We start from the raw sequence: 24,628 nt of genomic DNA, 5'->3' as shown, positions 1-24,628 counted from the left end.
GGTCACATCTGGTAGGATGTCAAAGTCAAATCATACAAACACTAGTACAGACTAAGTATTTTCACTAATGTTTAGTACACTATTTTAACCGTGAATAGTTAGCATTAGCAGTGATAGCCACAATGGCTGAGCAAAGAAAAGAATCTACAAAAACTCAAACTTCATTAACAAACAATTAAAGGAAGACAGTGTTTGATTGACAGATAATCATAGGGAAAAGCAGCACAGAAACACATTGACAGTTGAGAACATTAGCACCTTAGTGCCCATTATAATTCCTGCTCCATTTAAAATTTTGTGCGAAATACATGCAGCCAAATGCACACAGTGCTGCGTCTATAACAGACAATGTCATCTCCCTGTGTACTGTCTCTTTGCTTCTCAGACAGTATTTCTGTATGAGTATTTAGACTAATCTTTGCCCTCTCATCCCACATTGTGCCCATCTTCCTATTCCCACCCACAGAAACCCAGACTCTTGGAACAGCATACTGTACCACAGCCAAGTCTCCAAAGACTGACTTCCTCCAAAAACACAGTAATCTTGTTTGTACTGCCAATTTGGGGGTTAACAACACGATTCTGGTGTTTAACTAAAGGCTCTTTATCATTCCTCGACTGACCTCAACGTCCCCACGGGGACCTAATGATGACATTATTAACAAGCGCCAAGTGTTGCCGGTTGATAATCCCTGAGATCATGTACTGTAACTTACGAGGGCAGAGACTGAGGGTGGGCAAGAGTGTGATAGACTCAATGGCACTGCCAAAAGAGAGGCCTAAAGGGTCTGTTCACCAAAATTGAACATATCTTCTCCCTTACATCTAGGTTTATCTAACTATGCATATTGTTTTGTTTAATATGTACCAAGAGATATCTTGGAAACATCTCCCTCCACCAGGGTTCACAGTATTTAAATGTGACATTTAAACACTGAACCGTTGTCAGTGGAAATACTTTCCACTAAATATATGTTCCCTAAGAAAACGTGGGTGATGTTTCACAGTATATTACAAGTTTCTTTCCATTCGCTTACATTAATCACACATTTTGTGGGTCAAAATCCACAGTGTGTCCACACAGTCATTTAGTGCAAAAATTCATTTAAAAGTTGATGTGAAGCTTATATGAGGCTTCAGCAGTCTGAGTTAGTCATATCAAGTGGATATCTGCCACATTTACAGTCTTTTTAGCATCAAATTCCCTCTTTGTGTTTCCTCAGACAGTGTTTCCCTGTTGAGCTGCGGTGGAAGAATAGTAACAAAAAGAGGGACATTGGCGCTAAAAAGACTGTAACGTTGAAAGATATCTACTTGATTTGATTAATGTGGATGGCTGAAGCTTCATATTAGTTTCAAATAAACTTTTAAATACATTTTTTCACAGATTTGTCCCCTATCAGAAAAACATATTTCAGTTTTCATTTGGGCACCTGACTATTGTTTTAAGACAGACTTGGAAAAAAAATGTGAATCTGTCCTTTAAAAGAATTATAAGACTCTGTGCTTTTTGTGAGGGGAAAATGCACATTTGACAAGTGATAAACAGGTGAAGCACAATGCAGTAACATTTACAGTGTGAGGAAGCCCTTATCAACAGGTTTCAATAGTAATCATCAGAAAATACAGGCTGCAGCTGGTAGGAAAGTATGGCTGAACTGTTGACAGACAAATTATAACATCGCTTATGTAATATTTAAAAGACTTCCCAAGAAAATGACACTGACACACAGTTTATACAACACATGATAATGATCATATTATCATTAGTCAGTTTGACCCTGTGTCTTGTTCGTACGGTATGTTTGATGTTAAAAAAAAAGTGAAAAAAGAAATTCCTTTAAAAAAAATGAACTTTCAATAAGGAGCACAAGCACCCCTAAAATATAAGCATATGGCCTTGAACTTGCTGATTAAAATACTAACAACAAACAGCACCTTTTTCTCAATTTGTGCTCCTTTGCATCCATCACTATCCGACAAGAAGGAATGAAAAAGCTTCAGGATACACTGCTGTATCGTGTCCAAACAGCATCACAGTCTACATCGCTGCAAAAAGACAATGTTCATCTGTGTGTCACAAATTGATTTGTGCAACATGACACAAAGCACACAAAATCTGCAGCCTGAGACGATCTGTTTCTGCAAAACTTGGAATTGTAATAATTGAAATGCAGCTAATATGCCAGCGAATTTGCTGTTATGATAAAAAGTCATTTCTGTTCTGGCACTTATTTGTTCATTGCTTCAACTACTTGTGCACCATTTGGGCATCATGACACCAAGTTTTTTTTATTAAGTTATCCACATCTGTTTTCTACATAAAGAACAGTTCACAACTTCTTTATAAAGTTCTTACTTGTAAAAAGAAAGAAAGTGAGTTTTTCTATCATCTATATAGTATCTGAGCATATGGCATCTCTGCCTGAGTTTCTCCTCTGAACACTATGGGACTTGGCATTTATTTCAAAACACGCTTCCCACTCAGTTGGCACATATGTGTTTACAATATGTGTGTGTGTTTAGTAGGATAGTCTATCTAATCTCAGAGCTTTAGCTTTTGCCTGACACACAGACACATTATCTCACTTTCCAGTGCTTGTCAGTTCCTTGGGGCTAAATGAGCTGAATAATGATCTGATAAAACAGCAACTATGTGATTACAGGAGAGTTTAGGCTCATCCAGCCCAGCTGTGAATGTGGAGAAAGGGAAAGGGTGGCATTGTTTGGCAGCTGCAGGGTTCAGTTCCCTCATAGGCCGTGTATCTCTGCAGGACGCTGAACTCCTGTACCTGTTGCACATTTCTGAAGTCTTAAGATTCAGCTGAAAGTGTCAGGCTGAGAAAAAGAGCAGCAGAGAAACGGAGAGCATATGGTGTCAATATTTTTTTTTTTTATTTATTTCCTCTAATTATCTCCTTCCTGTAACGGACGTGCTGAGGCACACATCTCTTGTGGGTTAGCTTTTATATGATACTTTACTACCCCCAGCAGGCCAAAAGGGGAACTGCAGCTTTAAAAAAAAAGCTTGATATTTCACACTTTAGATGTGATATACTGTATATATCAAGTAAATGTCAAAACAGACTGATAACTAAGTTGTCTGTTCTTCGCTAGGGCTCATTGTAGATAACACTTGGAGAATTGCCACCATTAACTTGCTGACACTTGTCAGTAAACGTCTGCTTTAACTATTGCTCATACAACTTAGGGAAGAATCGCCGAGACATTCTCATCTTACAATACACATCAGCTATATGATGATTGCCTGCCACGGTCTGACCTCAAATCAGAATTATGGAGGAAAAAATAATAGGAAATAAAAATAATCAAAATTATCTCCTTCATCAGTAGAAGTACTGACTAACCACCAGGAACAAACAGATGAAGCCATGAAGTAGACAAGACACAAAGCACTACACCTTCTTACATTACATCGAAACTAGTTCTCAACCAAGAGTGTAATTTCTTCCTCCCTTTTCAAAATCCTGTTTTCTGCTTTCTCCAAGAACTTCACTTCACAGGTGACTTACAGGTTGGCCTGGACCACTGGTGGAGCTGGCTGGGGTTTATATGCAGCCTGAGTAGAAGATCTTTAGACTCTACTTAGGACTGGAAAAAGTACCTCATCTCCCTCCTTCCTCAGGTTTAAAAGAAAGATTTATTCTCTATTTTTTGTTTACAGTTAATATTCTCATAAAATGATGCTAGAATTGTGCATCAATCAAAGATAGTAGATAAATAGATATCATCAGGTCTTTTTAAAAAAAAAAAAAAACTGAACATGCCTGAGGTAGATTAGTGCATTAATAATAAATAGAAATTTTGTCATTGTTTTTACCATATAGGAAAAGCATGATAATCAATTTCCCAATCATGTTATTTGCTAGATTAATATAAATATATATACATCTTTTTGGTTGAAGAACCTCTGAACTCACTCTGCTCCAGAAAACAAATCTATGCCATTGAGCTTAGTAGTGCTGAAAATCACAGCATCAGCCAGCATTTGTAGATGAAAAGATGTTGTACTGTATTTCATGCACCACTGCTGACTTTTACACAAAAGCACAGGCTGTCATTCCACTGTATTCTGGTCCTTTTATGTCAACTTTTTAGAGCTGTAATGATTAGTTGATTAATCAATTAGTTGCCAACTATTGAATTAGTAACCAACTATTTTGGTAATCAATTAATTCTTAGTCATTTTTTAAGAAAAAAAAGTCAAAATTCTCTGATTCCAGCTTCTTAAGTGTAAATATTTTCTGGTTTCTTTAGTCTTCTATGACAGTAAACTGAATATTTTTGGCTTGTGGATTGTTGTGGACAAAACAAGACATTTGAAGACATTATCTTTGGTTCTGGGAAACAGTGATCAGTATTTTCACCATTTTCTGACATTTTATAGACCAAACGACTGTTCGATTAATCAAGAAAATAATCAACAGATTAATTGATAATGGAAATAATTGTTGGTTCACTGGGACCCCCCATCACTCATGCAAATACAAACACTGTACATGTCACAGTCGAGCTTCTATGATTTGTTGAAGTAAGAGTAGAGTAGGCTCAGCCAAACAGTATTACAGTCACAGTCAGATGACGGTAAAAATGCACATTCAGGAGCTGAGAGCAGAAATACGAAGTTATTAAATCAAGTTATATAGAAGCACATAGGTTTACTGTACATAAAAGAGACATAATATGATATTATTTTTGAATGGCTTCTGTCTGATAATGGATATGATAATTAATATTTATCTTGTTCTTAATTGTTAATATCACACATTAAACATCTGTGGAGGTTCTGCCATAATTTACTGTTTGGATATGAATTATAATATTCAGCTAAATCCAACTTATAAACTTTTCTCTTGTCAGTTGATTATTGTCAGTCCTAAAACCAGCCAATAGGCGCACTACCGCCAACCACTGGACTGATGTTGTGTAATATACTGTGGTGAATTGTGGGATACACTTGGCTCTGAGTATTGCTTCAAAGCGGTATAAGGAGAAATGTGGATTAAGTGTAGTGTGTGTTGGTATCTTTCAGACATGGGACACACCTGCCTACTACCTGGCAGTGCATGAACGCGCACTTAACTGCTTTCGGGAGGCACCCAGTATACAAACCACACTTATACGGACTTTGTGATGGCTGTAAGGGCCTCGTGGACACTAACAGATTACAATCAGTCCTGAAGGCCCATTGTCCAGATAAATATTACTATGAGGCTATGAGTAATTGAACTATAAGGCAATGTGTACCTACCAGCAGTGCAACTATATGAGAAAGGATACTATTTTAATGTCATTAATTGCCTTAGGTGTCTACATTATTAATGTGTGATGTACTGTATGTATGTAGGATGATGAAAAGTCTACTTCCCAGCTGGATAAGTACTTAGGTGTAAGCACACATGCAATTATTTTCTTTCTTTCTTTGGAGTCATGTGAGCAATGTTTCGGTTGACCAGGGGCATTGAAAAGATTGTGTGATGTATGAATCTCCTCTTGATACTTTGACCTCTGTCAAATACACAAAGTACAGAGTTAATGTGCCGTTAACATTTTAAGTTGCTCTTGACTAGTCTAATTTTTTTTTTAAACACTTAGAAGTATAGATCACAAGCTTCTCTATGTTTGAACTACTGCATGTCGGCTTGACAAGAAATCTCCATCTCCCACACAAGCAGAGTGCTTTCACAAATAGTGTCTGACAGCAGCAGGCAATAAATATATATTTATCAATTTGATACAGAGGCACACTTCAGGCAAAGAGGGCAAAGGAACAGCGGCTCAAGAGACTTTAACCACAATGTGTCCCTGAGACAAAGGAAGTGTAAAATAATGAAGTGGGGGTAAATACTTTATGTTAGCATCTACCAATTCCAAAGAATATTTTTTAGATTTTTAAATGTCTTTTCCTTTTGTTTTTCTGAACAGCACTGCATTCACAAGCTGTGCTGTGAGAGGAAAAAACAATGACTTCTTGCATTACGTAAAGCTGTGACTGCTCTCTTACAACACATCTTGGTTGTCAGAGCTTTTCATCAACACTTGAACACACCTCCACACGGTACCTGGCCATGTTTTTCACATCAGTGCATATACTTTCAACAGCATTATGACAACTCTTACAAATGTAAAAACAATCTTCACTGTGATGGAATATCTATCACAGCAAGATTCAAGAATCTGTAACTGAAATGATTTAGCAACATTTTCATGTAAATTAAAGTCGCATTTGTTGCAAAGCAGTGATTCAAACTGCGATGCAGCAGAGATCAAACTAAAAGTAAATGTTTGTCCTTTCTCTCATCCATGTGAGTACAGAAGAAAATGAGAGTATAAGACTGTTCACACAAATATTCTACTGTAGGATCTGTAAGTATGAAGTTACATAGCACTGAAATCAGGATCTGTTTCAAAACAAACCAGTCACGACTCATTAGTATAAATCACTGCAGGAGGAATGTCTGTGTGTTGCTGATGGGAATGCGGCAGTACGCTGCAAGTTACTGATGCCAGTTGTAGTAAAGCCTGCGGATTCCTCCCTGATTTACCTCAGAGTGTATTTCTCTGTAGAAGAATGTATCAACTTGGACACATAAATCAGTGTCCTAACACACATGAGGATGCTGGTTGTACTAGCTACAATCGTACAGTAGCTAATATAAGTTCCTCTATGAGTCACACTACAGTCAGCCTTAGAGATGTTTGAATTCAGCTCTGTTGTTACAGCAGAGGTTTTCCATGCCAGAGATCCTGGGTCAATTAAAATATCAAATAAAATAAAATCACTGTAGTGCAAAGTTGATTGAATTTTAATTTAAAAAAAATCCTATTAGAGCAACAATGTTTAAACAGAATAATGAAACATTATTGGGAGAAAGAAGTGGAGTTTCTGGTGAGTTGTGAGTTCAGTTTTAGGCTGAGCTGTCACACAAATATACAGACACACTCCAACAGACATGGCCGTTGCATTCGTTGCTAGCTAGTTTACAGCTAAAGGCCAATTCATGGTTACCGGACCCGCACACACTTCTTTACATACCTTAATTGTGGGTCTGCATATACAGAAGCATTCCACACATGGGCACTAGAAGACAAGGTGGCAACCTCATGACAGCAAGAGGAAAAGTTGCTGTGTTTGTTGCAGAGCAAGAAAAAATTCAAAAAATAAAAGTTGTGTGTGCGCCAGCTTAATGAGAATAGGACCATGGATGGGGAATACAGTACATACACACAATACACTAAACAAATGTCCAGTTTGCTTTTCTAGCGCATGTGCAGTCGGCGTGCTTGTAGTGTGTACACTCCATGTGGTCACAAATTTTGGGCTGTGTGCGAGCATTCCCGGAGTCCACGTCCACACGGACCCTCCTGGCCACATGGACTATGAATTGGCCTTAACATTCAGTTGGTACATTGGCTGTTAGGAGTAAATAAACACACTGTCCAGAGCAAATGACACAAGACAAAAATTCACTTTGCTTTCTGTGTTACACAGTTTTAGAGAATGGATATTAAGAGGCACCTCAAGGAACCTTCTCAGGATACAGTTTTTTTCATAGTGGTTTTATATTTTAGAGTTTGTTCTCATTGTCGCAAAAATCACTACCTTTCCACTTCAAACGTTAAGTGTAGAAAACTAGCATGGGGAACTGATGGACCAAACTTCATTAAAAAATGTAAATATTGCTACAGTCAGAGACACTTACTGTACAAAAAGGAATTGACTATTTATGGCAAATGGTTATACAGTTAGATTTGGTGACTCTGCTCTTTGAGGGGGCTTTTAAATGATTCTGCTGACAGAACAAATCCCCTCTTAATAAACATACATGAACATTATCTTAGTAAAGTTGGGGATTGTGGAGGGAGCTGCAGCAGCAAACGTGATTCAATGATTCAGTGCCTGCTGCCTAGTTCATAACAACCAACATATCCTCTAAGTTGTGAAATGACCTCAGTTGCTCTTTCAAAAGCCTCTTCTTGTTTATTCCAAACAAACTAGAAACATGTACTGTGTCACGTCAGAAAAAGTTTACTGGAAAACACCCACCTGTTGCAGAATTTTATGTAAGACTTACGAATAAGTAATTTTCGTTGGAAACCCACAAACATGACTTCAGTCAGAGACCATTAAGCTCAAACTGAAAACTAACATCAGACATTGTGCTTATTTGTGATTCATAACTGCAAGCATAAAGCCACACTGAATCATTAATTATTCATGACTTTTCCACAGCCGTCCTCGGAAAGAATTTCATACCTGACACCAAAAAGCAACTTTTCCTCCGTGAATCAAATCCCAATCTGCCATGTCTTCTCAACTGACTCACTCTAATATACAAAATAAAAACGCTTTATAAATACTGCTATTTGCCTAAGAATATAAACATTATCTGTTCTAATCACATTCAAATTTTGATATATTGTCTATAAAGAAAAAACATAATTAACGGGATGCGTAATGTCAGGGAATGTGATCACGCCAGTGTGATACTGCAGTTTCACAGGGAACATTGTTCAAAAAAATATATTCAAGTTTTCTGCCATTACACTCATTGTAAATCGCTCTGGATAAGAACAATCTAAAAACTGCCTGGACTGCCTTGACTGCCTGGGTTTTCTCTCCCAGTAGTTGGAACAAAGCAACAACAATGCTCAAATCTGCTGCCAGATGAAACTGCCGAGAAGCCGGAGCAGATGTCTGATGGCAGAAATTTCATGGATTCTGCCAAACCTTCAGGGAATTTCACACTGACAGAAGACAAGAGATGGCAGAAATGAGAAACAGAGAGGGAGATGGAGAAGATGATAGAAACTCACAAACCATAGCAGAGTTGAGTGTGATGTTGTCTTGCATAAGAGGTGCTGTTATCACTCCATAGGCTCTGCAGTTTCCCAGTAGTCGCATTTGGAAATCTTATCACTTATTTGTGGAACACAGCGCCTGGTAGCTATCAAAGATAACATGTTTGAGAAGTCATTGGCACAAATGTCAATTGATGTAATGCTTTTTCTGTACCACTCTCTGATAAGTCACCCTTTATAACAGGTTTATAAGCATTAATTAATGGCTTTATTAATGGTTAATAAATAATTTACTGATGCTTTATAAATAATTTATGAGAATAATTTTTGGGTTGCAGAAAATCCCTCTCCAGCATCAAACTTTGTCTTTTTAGCACTTTAGTTTATTAGGAAGCATGATGAAGCATATAAAGCATTAGAAATTAATTATTAACATTAATAAAGTCATTAATTCATGCTTGTAAATCTCTTATAAACAGTGGCTTATCAGAAAGTGGTACCACTTTTTCTGTTGTCAGTAAGTTTTTTTGTTTGTTTGGGGTTTTTTTAAACTCAACTGACATTAATATTTGAAGCAATTCCTGTCATATTTGACATCTATGTTGACTCACCTTTGCAAGTTTTACACAAATGTGACAAATACACAACATAATTCTGTCATGTCCTGCTTATAACTTGTTAATGAAAACTCCTCCCCTAAATAGCAATTGTCCAATAATAGCTTAGCAACCAAAGTGAGGCACAGCCAGCCAGTTAAGCATCTGATTTCTTCACATGTGGAAGTGGTGTGTCTGGGATTCTGATAACAGTGATACTATGTATAACAGTGTATTTAAAGAGTGTGGAAAGTAGTGTCCTTTTTAATCACTTTTCCAAAACCAAAAATACAGTATACGATCAAAAGTGTAAGGAATGGATTAAACAGTGTGTTTTTCTGCTCCATCGTAAGCCACTAACATTAGCATGCACAGCTAACTAGCTTATCAATGGTAACCATACTTCCAAGAATATATATTAGGACACTTAATTATTTATAAGCATAAACCTGACCTTTGCATTGTTTATCCAAGACTTTCTTGCAGGGTTCTGATTTTCATATGAATCAGCAGGGGACATTAATTAAATTAATTAATTAACTAGTTAGCTACAGCTAAAAATGAGAAGCCTGCTTTTGTTCACTTCTGTCTGAAATGATGGACCCATTGTTTTAAAAGTTTAAACAGATTCTGAAAGATAAATCTGCTCCATTATCACTTTAAACTGAATATGTGCAGCGCTGGCTTGAAAAGCTTGACAGGCTTAGCAACAGTAACTAAGACAGGTGGTGCTTAGCAAAGGGTCAATAATCACCAAAAGACTAACATTTTTCCCAGCTGGAGGCTCATATTTACAGTAATTCCTGTGTAAAATGAACTCAGCATAACTTAGTAGTAATTATGCACACCTCATGTAGGTATCCCATTTGTACAGTTTTTCTAAAAAGATGTTAATCAGTTGTGAATAAATCTATGAAGCCTCTCAGTTAGACATTTATTATTTTTTTAACTCATGGGGGAAAGAAAAAATAAAATATCTTCAATCATTTCACAGCATTACTTCATCAGCTGTGGGGTAAAACATGAACATCTGACTGTCACACTGTAAAATATGTGCAGCTGTGTGAATTAGAGGCAGTTTTGATGAAAAAAGACTGCACGTGTTCCTGAGATACAGGATTTTAAAAATCAATTCAAGAACCTATTGCAGTTTGTTTACATTGTTCTTGGAACTTTTTGCCTTTTAACAAAACCAAGAATAAGTGGTGAGGAGGCACTCTGTACTTTCAGCCAAGCTTGGATGTTAACGCCAACAGCGTAATGGGATATCGTTTGCATAAATCCTGGCATTTTTAACCTTTGGACAAAATTAAATGTAGGTTGTTTTAAGGGTAATGAATCCTCCAACATACGCAAACATATAAGCTGTTCCTCTCATTTATTTCTAAAATATATGATGAAAGCTGAAATCAGCTAATTATATTTGACAGATTTATTTTTTGTCTTTCTTGTTTCTCTTTCTTTTGTATTCATTATGATGACTTTATCAAGTGATCTTAGTAGGTTTGGGGAGGTTGTGGAAGATGTGCTGTTTGGTGTTTAAAGCACAAATGAGTAAGTGTTTCACCACAAAAATGTTAAGCACAGTATATATGCATATATATATATAGTATATATATGCACAGTATATGTGCATATATATATATAATATATATATATATATATATAATTGAGATTTCTTTGTTTGTTGAAAGTAATTGAAAAGATAGGCCCTTTTTATGTCTGTTCATAAAGATTACTGATGATGCATCTAAAGAAGTAAATTTAAACTAGCATAAATCATCAGTATGTTAAAAAAATAATCAACATGAGCAGTTTCTAATAACAAATTTAGATTTTTGTTCTGGTTAAAAAGATTGTGGTCTGGTAAAATATTGAAAAAGTTCTGAAAAAGTGACTTGAATTTATTAACATTTCATTGAAACTATGAGTTTTTCCTTATCTTAAACAAAGTGCTTTTGTTGCTAAACATAACCACACCTGGGACTCAGGACACAACCCTTAGTGTCAAAGTTCTCTGCTTTGTACTCCCACTTTGTACCTCGACAACCTTTGAGCATAAACATAGCACTTCCAGTGCTTTAAAAACATTTCCACGGAAGATAATACATTTCCTTCCCAAACTTAATTGGGAAAACAAATTAGTAATACTAGAGGAAAAGTCAGGGAATCACCAGTTATTACAATTAATCATGATCTGAAATGTCTCTGCAAATTTTCATGGCAATACATGTAATAGTTGTTGAGACATTTCACTAAAACTGATGGCGGTGTTATATTAAATGTCAGGGGATCACCAAAGTGTGTAGGCTTCATCGTTTGATAATAATGAATGTCTGTACAAAATTTTATGGCAATCCAACTTAATGGTGACATATTTCATTGGATAGATGTAAACTTTGACCTGTTGGTGGCACTAGATGAAAGGTCAGACCGTCACCAAAGTCAGTAGGATTCTGGATGTCTGTACAAACTTTCATGGCAATCCATCCAATAGTTGTTGAGAAACATTAGTCTGGATCAAAGTGGCCAACATTGCCACACATAGAGCCACGATACTAGTGTGGCTAAAAAGTGATGGGTTATATGGCATTGGCAATGACAGCAATATCACTCATGTCCCATATCCTTAGTTTGGTTATGAAGTATGTTAGTATTTATGTGTGGACAAAATATGTGAGTGCATATCTGTGCTTCGGCTGTTGACTTTCAAGTTTTCCAAAACATATTCAACCATATTTACTTTCTATTGTGTGTGAGGGGGGACCCTCAAGCTTAGTGACTGTGCTGAGAGATGCAGGTCATGTCATGTTGGATATATTTAGACAGATCCCTCAGGGAGGCTCAGTAATAGCACTGACCATATTGTGCCATTTCTTGAGCATTTCATATAACATCATCAACCCCTTCAGCAAATAAAAGTGTAGTCCATTTCTAAATTCATTTAAACACTTTATTGTCCCATGAGAAAGATTGTTTTGCAGACATATTCTATATCTGACTGAGGTTTGTGCAAGTTAGAATCTATGGCCCCAATCATGGCTCTGAAATATCAGTAGCCTAACTGTGCTGTGTATTGATAAATCTATGGCGCTGTCTATGGTGCTGAAGTAGCAGACGGATTTGTAATTGTGTCTTTTTCTCTCAGTCCCATCCCTCTGTCAGTTTTGTCTTGGATCTATAATATTCTCTAAACCATATACTATAAATACTCAATTCTATACTACACTGTAGTCTATATACTCTATAGAGTAGTGTCAACTTGATGATCAAGGTGACAAGTAGCAACATGTAGTCATGGAAGAGCGAGAGGATCATAGAGGAACACAGATATAGTTTTTACTATAGATGTTTGGTGTAACCTGGGAGTGGAGCAGGTAATGTGACTGAGGAAATTAACCTGCACTGACTGCAACGCACTCAAGTCCAACAGTTACAGAATTAAAGTTTTAATTAAAGAGGTAAAGTTTATACCATGAAAACTATGGTGTGATTTGAAAAGTATTACTAAAATGCTTAATGTCCACATCCAGTAAAAGAATAGGCCTACACAAAATATGTATTTAGTCTTATAGCTGTTCTATTAAATCAAAATTATAATCACAATTATGATATCAAGAATTTTGCTTGGCCTATATAGTAATCCTGCAGCCCTATGGTTAGGGTTACCCTAACCCTAACCCTCCCATTGGGCCATCCCCCTGTTAAAAATTAACAAATCACCCACTGACAAGAAGTAGTGATGAAAACTGGCTTCAGGCTTCATTTTAGGAACAAATAACAGAAGCTGCAACTATTGTGTATCACTGGATCAGCCAGCACTCTGAGGAACCAACATAAGCAGAGCTCCATACCATAAATACAGAAGTACAGCCATAAACATGTGAGGTAGACATTAAAATAACAAGTCTGCTGTCCTGCTACGTGACGTCCACACTGTAGGGCCCGGTACTCCTCTGTTTGTCTTGGACCAGCTACAGCAACACACTGATGACCCTAGTGAACTCAATAGTTAATGATGTGTGTATGTGTCCATGTGTTGGTGTGTGTGCTCCCTTCTCACACAGTTTATCATAACTACAGCATAACGTCTGACTAATGCTGTACAATAAGGCTAAAAGAATGCTACAAAAAGTCTTTTTATGGACATAAATAATTTTACAAAATGAAGATTTTTTTCTAGTGGCTTAATTTTAAAACACAGATGGTCAGAGATAAATACCTTTTGGAAGAGAAGAATATCAGAATCAGAATCATCTTTACTGGCCAAGTATGTTTACACATAAAAGGAATTTGACTCCGGTTCAGTGGCTCTCAGTGTACAAAATATGACATCTTTTTCAGCATCACCTCTGCTGTCCTGCTTTCTGCTAAAGTGTCCATTTGGAAGGTTTTTTATTCAGTTTTGGCTCACACACAGCTGAAATATTTCCATATTCCCTCTTGCATTTTCTTGTCCCTGTGCTTTACCTCACCTCTTACGTTACCTTACAACCATTTGTCTTCTCTTTTCATCCCAGCAGTCATTCTCTGCCATTATACCTTTAAAATGATCTAAAAATCTCAGGTGTCACTTTAAATTTCAGTTTTTACCAACAAGTATCATCTGGTTTAAGCCTTTTTCAGACATGGAATGCGTAACATTGATCTGTCAAAAGATGGCTTTTTGTCATTCAGACAGGTGTCCCTAATGTAAATGATTCTTCTCTTATTCAGACATGACATGATCATTGCGGAAAGTACAATATTTAGCATCTGACAACCAAAGATTCGTGAAATTCAGAAAAAAATATTTTCAAGTAACTCTCTCTCTTCTCTCCTGTGTCTCTAATGTGTATGTTGGTTAGTGTGTGTGACCCGTCGTTCTTCCTCTGGCTTGCTACATTCTCCAATCACATACCTGCGTCAATCCATCCACAACTTTCACACTCAGAAAGAAATTTCAGACTATCATGTACAACGCTGCCTAAACTGCATTTGCAGTCTTCAAAACATGCAACAGTAACATAAAATATGCCAGTGGTACAACAATCTCAAAAACATGTGCACTGACCACAGACTTATTGAGAAGAGAAGTCAATACAAGCATTGATAGCGTTAGCAGTTAATGCTACTTCTGTGTTCAGACAGAATGCAAAGTGAATTTTAGAGGTAGTGCAGTTGCATATAAAGTCAATGGAAAGACCGAAGTTCACCCGGGGTGGCAAGAGTTGACAAAAACATGCGAGTTGAAAATATTTTAAAAAATCCTGTGTATTCTGGGGCTTTATGGATCTGCTTCATAAATGTACAGGAGAGAGACTGGAGGGACAAAACAGAAAAACACAGACACACTCCCCCAGACACGGTCAGTGTGTCCGTTGCTAGCTAGCTTACAGCTAACATACAGTTGGTACATTGGTTGTTTGGGGCGAATAAACACAAATGGTCCAGTGGTCAAACTTGCATGAATGTCGTGAGAAAATTCATTTTGCGTTCTGGCTGAACACACCATAACTGCTCCAACTTTTTCTGATATTTTCACCAAAAAACTATTCACATCTTTTCCAAGCAATCTAAGAGTCATCAGGCATCGGTAAGTCTGTTAAATCGATAAAACAATGATGTAACTCAGAGGTCAGACCTATCGCTCCCTCTCTGCCTGCCTCTGTCTCGCTACCTGAATTTGAGCTTTTCCAGTCTAGTTCAGTATTCACTTTTGGCATCAATTATAGACAGCACTGTCAGGGAAATATTCGTCATACAGACAAGTATCTCACCTTCTATCCATCTGTCTGCCTCACATTCTTCTTCTCTCTCTTTCCCTCTATTTATTCCTGCCTGTTTCACTCTGTCCCTTCCATCACCGAAGAAGTCCTGTTTGTCATTTGTCCTCCGCTCAACCTCAGATTCCGAAGGAGTAATCAAAAAGAGGAAGTCACTACAATCCAAATCCATTTTTTGGTCTGAGCATGAAATGAGCCCCCCCCCCCCCACTCCCTCCTTGGACTCAGTGTGGGTTGTTCTTTGGATGCCGTGAGAATGAGATGACAGCCGGTGGACTAAAGCATTCGTTAATCAAATCAAACTGTCCTTTTGTGGGACATTTCAGCATTGGTTTGGCAGTAGTGGTGTGCCATTCTTATTTTAGTTTTATTGCATGTGTCAGTTACATTTTTTTGTCAACAAGATTTCTAAGAAAATTATCAACATGATTTGGCTGAAACTGCATAACTGAATGCTATTGATCAGAGGATTTTCATGTCTTAGTTGTAAGCATTACCCTGTGTTTACATGGAAGTCCAATATCTGGGACTACCAGTTGGGTGCTCAACAGTTATATATTCACATGCTATTTAGTTGGAAAATGAAACACAGATGAAGAATAAATATAAACCATTATAGTTTTGCACTTCACCATCTTCAGCTGGGAAAAAATATAGTGTATGCTATAACGTGTATGTTCATTATCTCTGAAATAATAAGGTCACTGTGAGGCAGCAGACTATTATTCAGTTTTTTTGCTGGTGTGTCGCCAACTTTGACCAAGTCGGCCAAGCCTCAATTGGCTATTTTCTCTCATCTGATAAGTGGAGCCGCCAACAGACTTGACCTTGGAGTTACAACTGACTGACAATATTGACTGCAGGCTCCTGTCTTGCATACCCCAAATGCCACTGATTTGGCAGGAACAAGCCACAGCAGAGTAGCTATGAGAAAATGGAAGAAGTGATTCAAATAGGGTTATGGCCAACAGAGCCTTTCTTTATACCAGTGCATGTTATAATGAGTTGAAAATGGACCTAGATGCAGATAGATTGTTTTTTTAAAAAAACAAGTTCAACTACATGCTCTCTCAACACAAATCCATCAATGCCAACACTCCCTATCTGCCCCACTGAACAAAAAAAGTATAAGTGAAAGTGTTTCATTAGTCATAACTCATTGTCATTATGTTAGAGGACGATAAGAGGATAAAGCATAACCTTTTACTTACTCCTGAAATAACAAACTCCTACATTTTTGTTGGGTAGTAAGACAAACTTTAAAGCAGGACTATAACTTTTGGAAGAAGAAATAAAAATGACGAATTACAAATTTCACTTGAACTCATAAGCAATAAAATGCATGCTTTTTCAAACTTCAGCATTTTAACAAAGCAGCAGTTGCACTTAAACTAAAATACTGTAAATTCCCAAATAGTAATACCTCCGCTGCAGAGTGTATCAAGCCTTTATTTGAGATAAGGTTTTATTTCTAATTTCCTCTGTGTACATCCTCTGTGAGAGGATGTATTGGGGTGGCTTTCATGATCCGATGGATTTTCTTGTAGCACCACCAGCACCTCAAAGTTTTCATTGACTGGATGGATTGGCACAACATTCTGTACCAGTATTCATGGTTCCCAGACAATGAATCCTAATGACTTTGGTGAACCCCTACAGACATTTGTGTTCCCCTAAGGTTGATTTGCAATAGCTTTGGTGATCCCTTAACTTTACCTCTAGTGCCATCATCAAAATTTCAATTTGCCAAATTCTTTGGTTTATAACAAATAAAAGACACTCCCATCAGCCTCAGCTGTACTTTTTGTGTGTTTTTGATAACTAGCTAATGTTGTCATGCTAACATTGCACTGTAAACTAAGATGGTGAACATAGTTATAACTAGAAGCTGAAGCAGACCCTTTCCATTACCACAGTAGTGAACTGACATGGCTTTTGTGAAGGAATGTTTACTGCTGTACTTATTGCACAGAAGAAAGAAAAAAACAAAAACAGTGAAAAAGCTACAGTTTTGTCGAACTGGTCAGCATTATTGTTTTGAGCACAAGTCAGTCCAAATAAGTCAGCTTTCTCTTGTTATTTCATGCTTTAGTGACTGCAGTCTGAGTGTTGCAGCTTGTGCTTGCGCAGTGTTAAAAAATTTTAAGTGACACACTCCAGAACGCACCGACACGTGAAATCAATCTAGTGCAGCCTGAAGCATGTGCATTCATGTGTTTGCATAGACCATGTTTTGGTCCTTAGTCTTGTTGAGCTCCCGCTCACTGTGCTGTTACATTTGCTCCTCTTATGCCGCTCTCCCTTAAACTTGGCTGTGATGTAATCTGCATTACTGAAAAGGGTCTGAAAACATCAATCTGAGCACCCAGGGTCATTTATTCAGCTAGTGTTCGTCAGTAAAGCGATTGTGGAGATTAAACGTCATGCAGACTTTATTGTAAGTTTGAACACATTCACTGAGCGTTTAAATAAATAAGCTCAATGATCGTCACTCACAGAGATTTGACAGAGGGGAAACTTGATAAAGGCTTCTCAGCAATCTGAGTTGTACTAAACATTCCTACAATGCAGTAGCTGTTCCAAAGCCAGGCCTCACACCTCGCCCCAACTCATACATGTCTATGCATGTGAGTGTGTGTGTTTCTATAAAAATCGGGGTTGGCAGTGGAAAAGGATCTTTTGGTCATTAATTAAAAGTAATTGCAGTTAAACCGAATTGTTATCAGCTTCTCTTCAAACACATTTTGGTTGAAACTCAAGATCTTTTTCTCCATTTGGCCTCAGCTGTCCCATTCTCACTTTATATAAACACTTTATAAATCCTTCCAGCTATGAGTGTCTACACATATACACATTAAGTATCTTCTAGCTCCAAGCACTTGAGGCACTTATTTATAAATGAGGCCTGTCTCAGATTGTTCATGGAGGCTTTGCAACAAAACCACAATCTGCCTAAAGCAACAAGTCCAAGAGGTAATCTGGCCATGATTTTTCTTCTTTCTCTTCTTTTTCTCTTACTTTTTTGCCTTTGTCTGCAGAGAAAAATGTACATAAAAGAAATATTTTGTATTTTTTGTGCATATTTTTGTATTAAGTTGTATTTTTTTCAATTTAACAGGCTGACTACTACTGATATTACAGTATATTTTAAAGAAATGAACCAATAAACTTCATATATCCCTATACAGGTTAATAATATTTATGCTCTTCAAGGAACCATTGTTCAATATACCGTACCCTTACTTACATACTTCGACTTTTGCTTTACTACATATATTTACTTCTATGACTTCTCCAAAAATAATATTTAGCATGTATAAATTTTACCCCTCTATCCCTTGATGCTGTGGCCTTGTGTAGTTTAAAGACATTCAGACAAGAGGCATTCTTGAACCTTGCCAGTGGGAGCGAGTGATGAGGATGAAAGAGTGCAGAGCATTTGGCGTATAAATGCCCCATTGGTCCACCAAAGTCCCATTAGGAACTCAGCACTACAATGGAGAAAGGAGAGGAGGGTGATGATGAAAAATGGATATATGTGGTGGATGAATTCCATATGCCGCTCCTTGTTCAGACAGCAACAACAGGCCTGGATCAGGTTCCCCATCCCAAATCCCAATCCTAGACCATCGGCGAGAAAGCAGGAAAACTGACCACAAATCAGCATCTAGGGTTTCTTTATCCTCTGCCATCAAGCTTTTTTATGTCATTTTTGCATAGAATTTATATTCGTTTTATCCCAAATGACATACAGAGAGTTTTAGTTTTGCTGGAGGACATTTTAACAATACACCTGGGCCCTGCCACCCCAGACTGATGAGCAACATGTCTTTCATATACAAAAGCTTTTTCATATACAAAAACATGTTCAGCTTTCTTCAGTTCATTACCTGAGCTCAATATTCCACAACTTATTTTTCCAGTTACAGAAATATTTAATGCAGAAACTTAGTCTACCCAGATCATCATCCGGCCCACATACTGTCATGTCAACCAAGAACAAACCAGATAAACCAGAACTGGCCCACATCCAGAATACATATACCTGAGAGCACCACATCTTTGCCAAAAAAAAGCCCACATTTGATTTGGGATATTTGTGTCATATTTGCTATTTTGACATATGGACAGTGTCTTTACACTGGAAGCCATTTGGTCCCAAATCATGCTCTTCTTCAGCACTTATCTTCCAGTGGTACTTTGGATTCCTCCCTTTCCTTAGGGTGGAGGGGGTTTCAGGCTTTAATATTGATATGGAGTAGGTATTATAGTTATTGACCAGGTAATTAACCTCAAATGAGTCTGAGACTGGTCTGGCGACACCTGATGTTCCTGGTTGTATCAGAAAATGCAGTTTGATACTACTGGTCCCAGAATTATGGGGACAACAAACACTCCTTGAGCAGGTGCTTTGTCAAAAATACAGCAGAAGAACAGTGTATCTGTTTACAGTGCTGCCAAACAAACTAAAAGAAAAATTATATAAATCTCATTTTAATAACAAAGTCGGTCAATAATAATTACAACTGTGATCTGATTCCTTGTTTCACACAATGTGAGTAGTTTTTTAGGAGTTAGTTATCTCACTGAGGAGCTGGAGGTGATTGTCGCAGCTCACTGTGACTGATTATCACTCCATTACCCCCTTGCCAAGATTAAAGATTCAATGCTGAATATGATTGCTGTCTTGTTTTATAGACACATTTTTGATGGAGGACAGCTGCCCCCCCACCCAGCAATACATCTTAAGTGCTTTAGACCCTTGAAATAATGTATGGAGGGTAGTCTTGAGTGCACTTGCTGGAACAGCCACTAGAGCATTGTTCTTTAAGCCTGTGTGTAGACACATCAGTTCATCAGACATAGAGACATAGAGATGCCATAGTGTGGCAGAAATGATGTGTGTGTGTGAAGATTTGTTGAAATTACTTCACTTTTGAACTTTCAGTGAAGATTTTACCCCTTAAGTCAAGTCCACAAGGTGCCAGGTGCAGTAGTGCCACTTTAGCTGCTTTACATGCTCCTTGAAAACCAATCTAAATAAAGAAGAAAATAAAAAGGCTTTATCAAGGGTTCACAAAAATATTCTACACATGATGAGAAAGCAATACTGAGTGTACAGTTAATCTAAGGCTGGAAAACAAAGCACAGACTACAGGAAGAAAAAGTTACAAATTTACTTAGCATTATCTGTCTATGTGACTAAATCCAAAAGGGAAATCAGTGTTAAACAAATGCTGACTTGTGTTTGGATCACCGATCATTGTGACACATGACACATTGTGGCACAATGATCTGCTCCACCCATTCTGACTGAAAAAAGAGTCAGCTAAGTATGTTTTTTGGCAACTCTGGACTTTCTTGTGGCTGCTCCTGTTAGAGTGATGTTCCCAAACTATTCCACAGTGCATCGCGCCACCTACATGATTGTGCGACACAATTGAAGAAGGCAGGAGAAGCAGCCTATGACAAATACACTGCATTTCCTGTAACTGCTTGAATCTTCCGGGCATGTGAAGGCAATTTGAATGCAATGTGAGAATGGTGGACTCTGAAACTAATAATGAAAACTACTATATAGAGATGTAATTATATAATGTTAATGCATTGAAAGAGTACTGCAAGTAGCATAAACAGGGTTTGGTTTCACGAAAAGTGTAGTTTATACCCATTTAATTTGAAATATGGACAGATAAGGACTTCTGCTCTCTTTTGAGGTACACATATTGCATGTACTCTTGCCCTAACTGAGCAAACTTGTGCAATATATAGCAGAATGTCTTAATGTATTCTTTGAATATTTGGAACAAGCAATCCATAGATTTGAGCCAGAAAGTCTGCCCCACTGTATAAAACACGTTTTTGTCACAGTTTTCCATCATTAGCAAGATCAACAGACCTTTTTCACAGCACACACTTTTACATGAAGTAGCAGGAAAGGCACAGGTGCAACTAATAACATAATATAATGGCTCCATCCCATTCAAGTGTGTCAGTAAGCCAGACTACCTGACATCTATAGGTAAATATTGCCAACATTTGCATCTAGAATTAGCTGACAAATGCTGTACTAAAACTTTCTAGTTCACACAGCCTCCTCCTCAGTGGACCTCCATGAAGGAACTGGCCGTGTTTACTCTAAGTTTGTGAATGAAAACCCTCTGTACCATAGAACAACATCATCATGTTGTTACTTAAACCTCTGCTGTAGGGTTTGTAATCTACAGTACAGTATATCCCAAAGTGAGGGTTTTGTTCCAGTATGGGTTTGGTCAGGTTTTGGGCTATAGCAATAAGACTGCTGAAAAACAGAAATTAAGTAACTTTTTTCCGTGTTTTTCCTCCGACTACAGTCTCAGATACTGCAGATTTGCAGTAAAGAAAATGGAAAGAACAAATTGAAGCAGATAGGCAAAGCTCCAGTTTCCTCGCACCATTTGTGATCAACATTTTTCAAACCAGTGACCAGTTTATGCAAATAAAGAACACAAAAAGAGAGCAGGAGATGTGTGGTTCAGATAGCAGACCTCAGTAATAATGGGCTGGTAGCATGATGTATGAGCCAATTTAAATAACATAAACCCTCACTTCATCTGGAAACTTGACACACACACACACACATGCATAGACATAATATATACATATAAGCACACATTGTGCGGCACATATGGCATTAACAAACAAACATTACCCTTTGCTACTCCACGTGCCTGGTTCCCTGGAGCCGCTGGAGCCATAGCTACAACAACTGGGCTGCCTCAGTCTGTTTGGCCAGTCCACCTTAATCTACATCAGTCGAGCAGCAGGAGCCACAGGATGTTGGCACACAATGAAAAAGAGCAAGAGAGGTACAGTAATTTCCCTCCTGCTAACCATCTCATCAACACATCCCATTCCTATATCTCTTTGTGTAACATGTGACATCATCTGTCACACTGTGAAAAATTACAAGTCTTTTTACCCTCTGGACATTTAAAGGTACATTGATTCTTTTCCTTTTTTTTAAGCTCAAAATTCGCAGTTGACATATTATCACTTTATAAAGCTGTTGTGGTGAACAGTTTTGATTCTTTCAACCTAACGAATGTGAGTCTAATATTCATTCTCTTATTTCTATTTTGGTCCCCTCCAGCTCATAGGGCCAGATGCATAAAAATTTGTGTAGATTCATGACTAAAACTGTGTGTACGCACAAAGCCAGAAATATGCTTACGCATTATTTTTGTCAGATTTATAGAGCCATGCATACGCATGGTTCTGTTTTATATATCTCAGTCATTGTGGAACTATAAGCACATGTGCACAAGCCTCCACTTGTACAATTAGCCATAAATTAATGAAGACATGACCTTAACCAGCTGTTTTCATATCAATATGCTGCCTGCTCCACCAGTCTGTACACCTGTCAATGAAACAAATGGGAAAGAAGTGCAGTTTCACCAATAGTGTTGTACCAGCGAGGTTCTCCAACAGCCAGAACAGCTGTCATTACGCACGACTATGTGGCTCTTTATACCATCCATATCACTAATTCATCACATGGACCTGTAAACCATTGCCAGCAGTTATATCTCAGACTGTAATCAATGATTAGTTTGTAGTGCTCATATCTAAACCAACTTCACAAGGTTTTTAACAACTAAGGATAAAATAAAAAGAATATGAAAATGTTGACTCCCATATAAAATAAAAGAATGATCAAATTAATCACACAAAAGTAATTAATCAATATTCTGTTTATAAATGTGCCATTGATTGCCATTTTACAGATCGCTGTGTAAATGCCAAAAAAACCACAATCAGTGTAGTTGGTTATCAACCTAAACAAACAATGTTTTACTAAAAGATTGTTTCTCTCACCTTATATTTCATCTCCACCTCATTGCATCACCCTCAGATCACAATCGATTTTTGTGCGTACACATCATTTATGCATCCCACCCTTGGCCTCTTTAGCAGCTAAATGCTATGTTCAACAGCTAGTCACTAACTTTGTCTTTCACATGGCACATTAGTGATTAATTTCTCTCTAAATCTTTAAAATTTCTCTCTCTAAATGTGTAGAATCTGTTGTTGTGATTTTACTAAAAGCCTGCAGACTCTTGATGTTTGAATACTGTTTGTCTAGCCAGGCTTGAACCACTCCCTTCTGCATTAAGCAACTAATCCTCTCCCTCCTTTCATCCTCCTGCCACCAATTTACTTACTGTTGGCCTCCTTCCCTCCATCACTGGCACCAGACTGGCTGAACACATTGGCACTGGATTATTTGCTGTCGTCAACACTCCTGACAAACAGGAAGTAAGTTCATAAACACAAAATGAGAAACTGGGTAGTGAGCATAAGTGCCACCCACTGAAACTTTATCAACAGAAAATGATGGTCCCATCTACACTGTGTCATCAAAAGGGAATCTTGCAGTGCAGAAAAACTATTGGTATTGAGAGCTTAGCAACAGAAATCGAGACTAAATAAGAAACATAAAAAACTCCAGGAATACCTCTGTAACAAGCGCATGTGCATAACTGCAGTCACAGAGGCAGACAGTCTTATGCAATCGAATATGAATGTATTTCTACAAGCAGACTCTCTCACACACACACATACACACACACATAAACAGACTGTGCAGGTGGCCGACCAAGATAACAAACAGCATAATTAGGAACAGGTGAATGTTATATGGCACTTTCTACTACAAATATTGGACAAATGAACACAGAGCAAGGAGGGAAACAATGTTTCAGCGAATATCATCTAAACCGCAACAATTTGCCAGATGAAGTACCGTCTAGCTGATTTAATGACAGAAAGGTAAGGTCGCCACGCTGAGCTGGGGGAAATGGGATGTAGGAGTAAAAAAGAAAAGAAAAAAACACAACTGGTCCATAGCCACATATAATACCACTGCCTCTGGAGCTCGAGCCAAGACTAAATACTCTCTATATTTCTCCAAATTAAAGCTGTGATTTGAATGAGATGAAAGATTGAATTCAGACATTGGATAAGCAAACTGAAGAGTGCAGGAACTGAGAACAGAAGGCTAAAAACTGCTGAGAACGGAATGAGGAGAGAGTGAGATGTTCACTATCATCTTTAGTACTCTTCCTCTTCTGTGTTTCTTGTGCAGTAACAATATTGTCAACACACCTTGTTATATGAGTGTTTGACATTTCAGTAAACACTCTTGTTTGCTTTCCTGCTAGAGTTACATGAGAAACACCACTTTCATGTCTGTACACTAAATATGGACCTAGAGCCAACTGGCACTTAGCTTAGCCTAGCATAAAAAGAGCTCGCCTGGTTCTCTCTTAAGTTCATTGGTTTTACATTTCAAGTGAAATGTATTAAATCAAAATTTATTATATCAAAAAATGATAATTAGTGAGCTTTAGATGATTTGTAAACAATGCCAACCTAGCTTTCCCCTCTTTATGCTAAGCT

The sequence above is a fragment of the Thunnus thynnus genome, chromosome 20 (genome assembly GCF_963924715.1).
Source record: "Thunnus thynnus chromosome 20, fThuThy2.1, whole genome shotgun sequence".
In the NCBI taxonomy this organism is placed as follows: domain Eukaryota; kingdom Metazoa; phylum Chordata; class Actinopteri; order Scombriformes; family Scombridae; genus Thunnus; species Thunnus thynnus.
Note: the sequence above shows the minus strand (reverse complement) of the source record.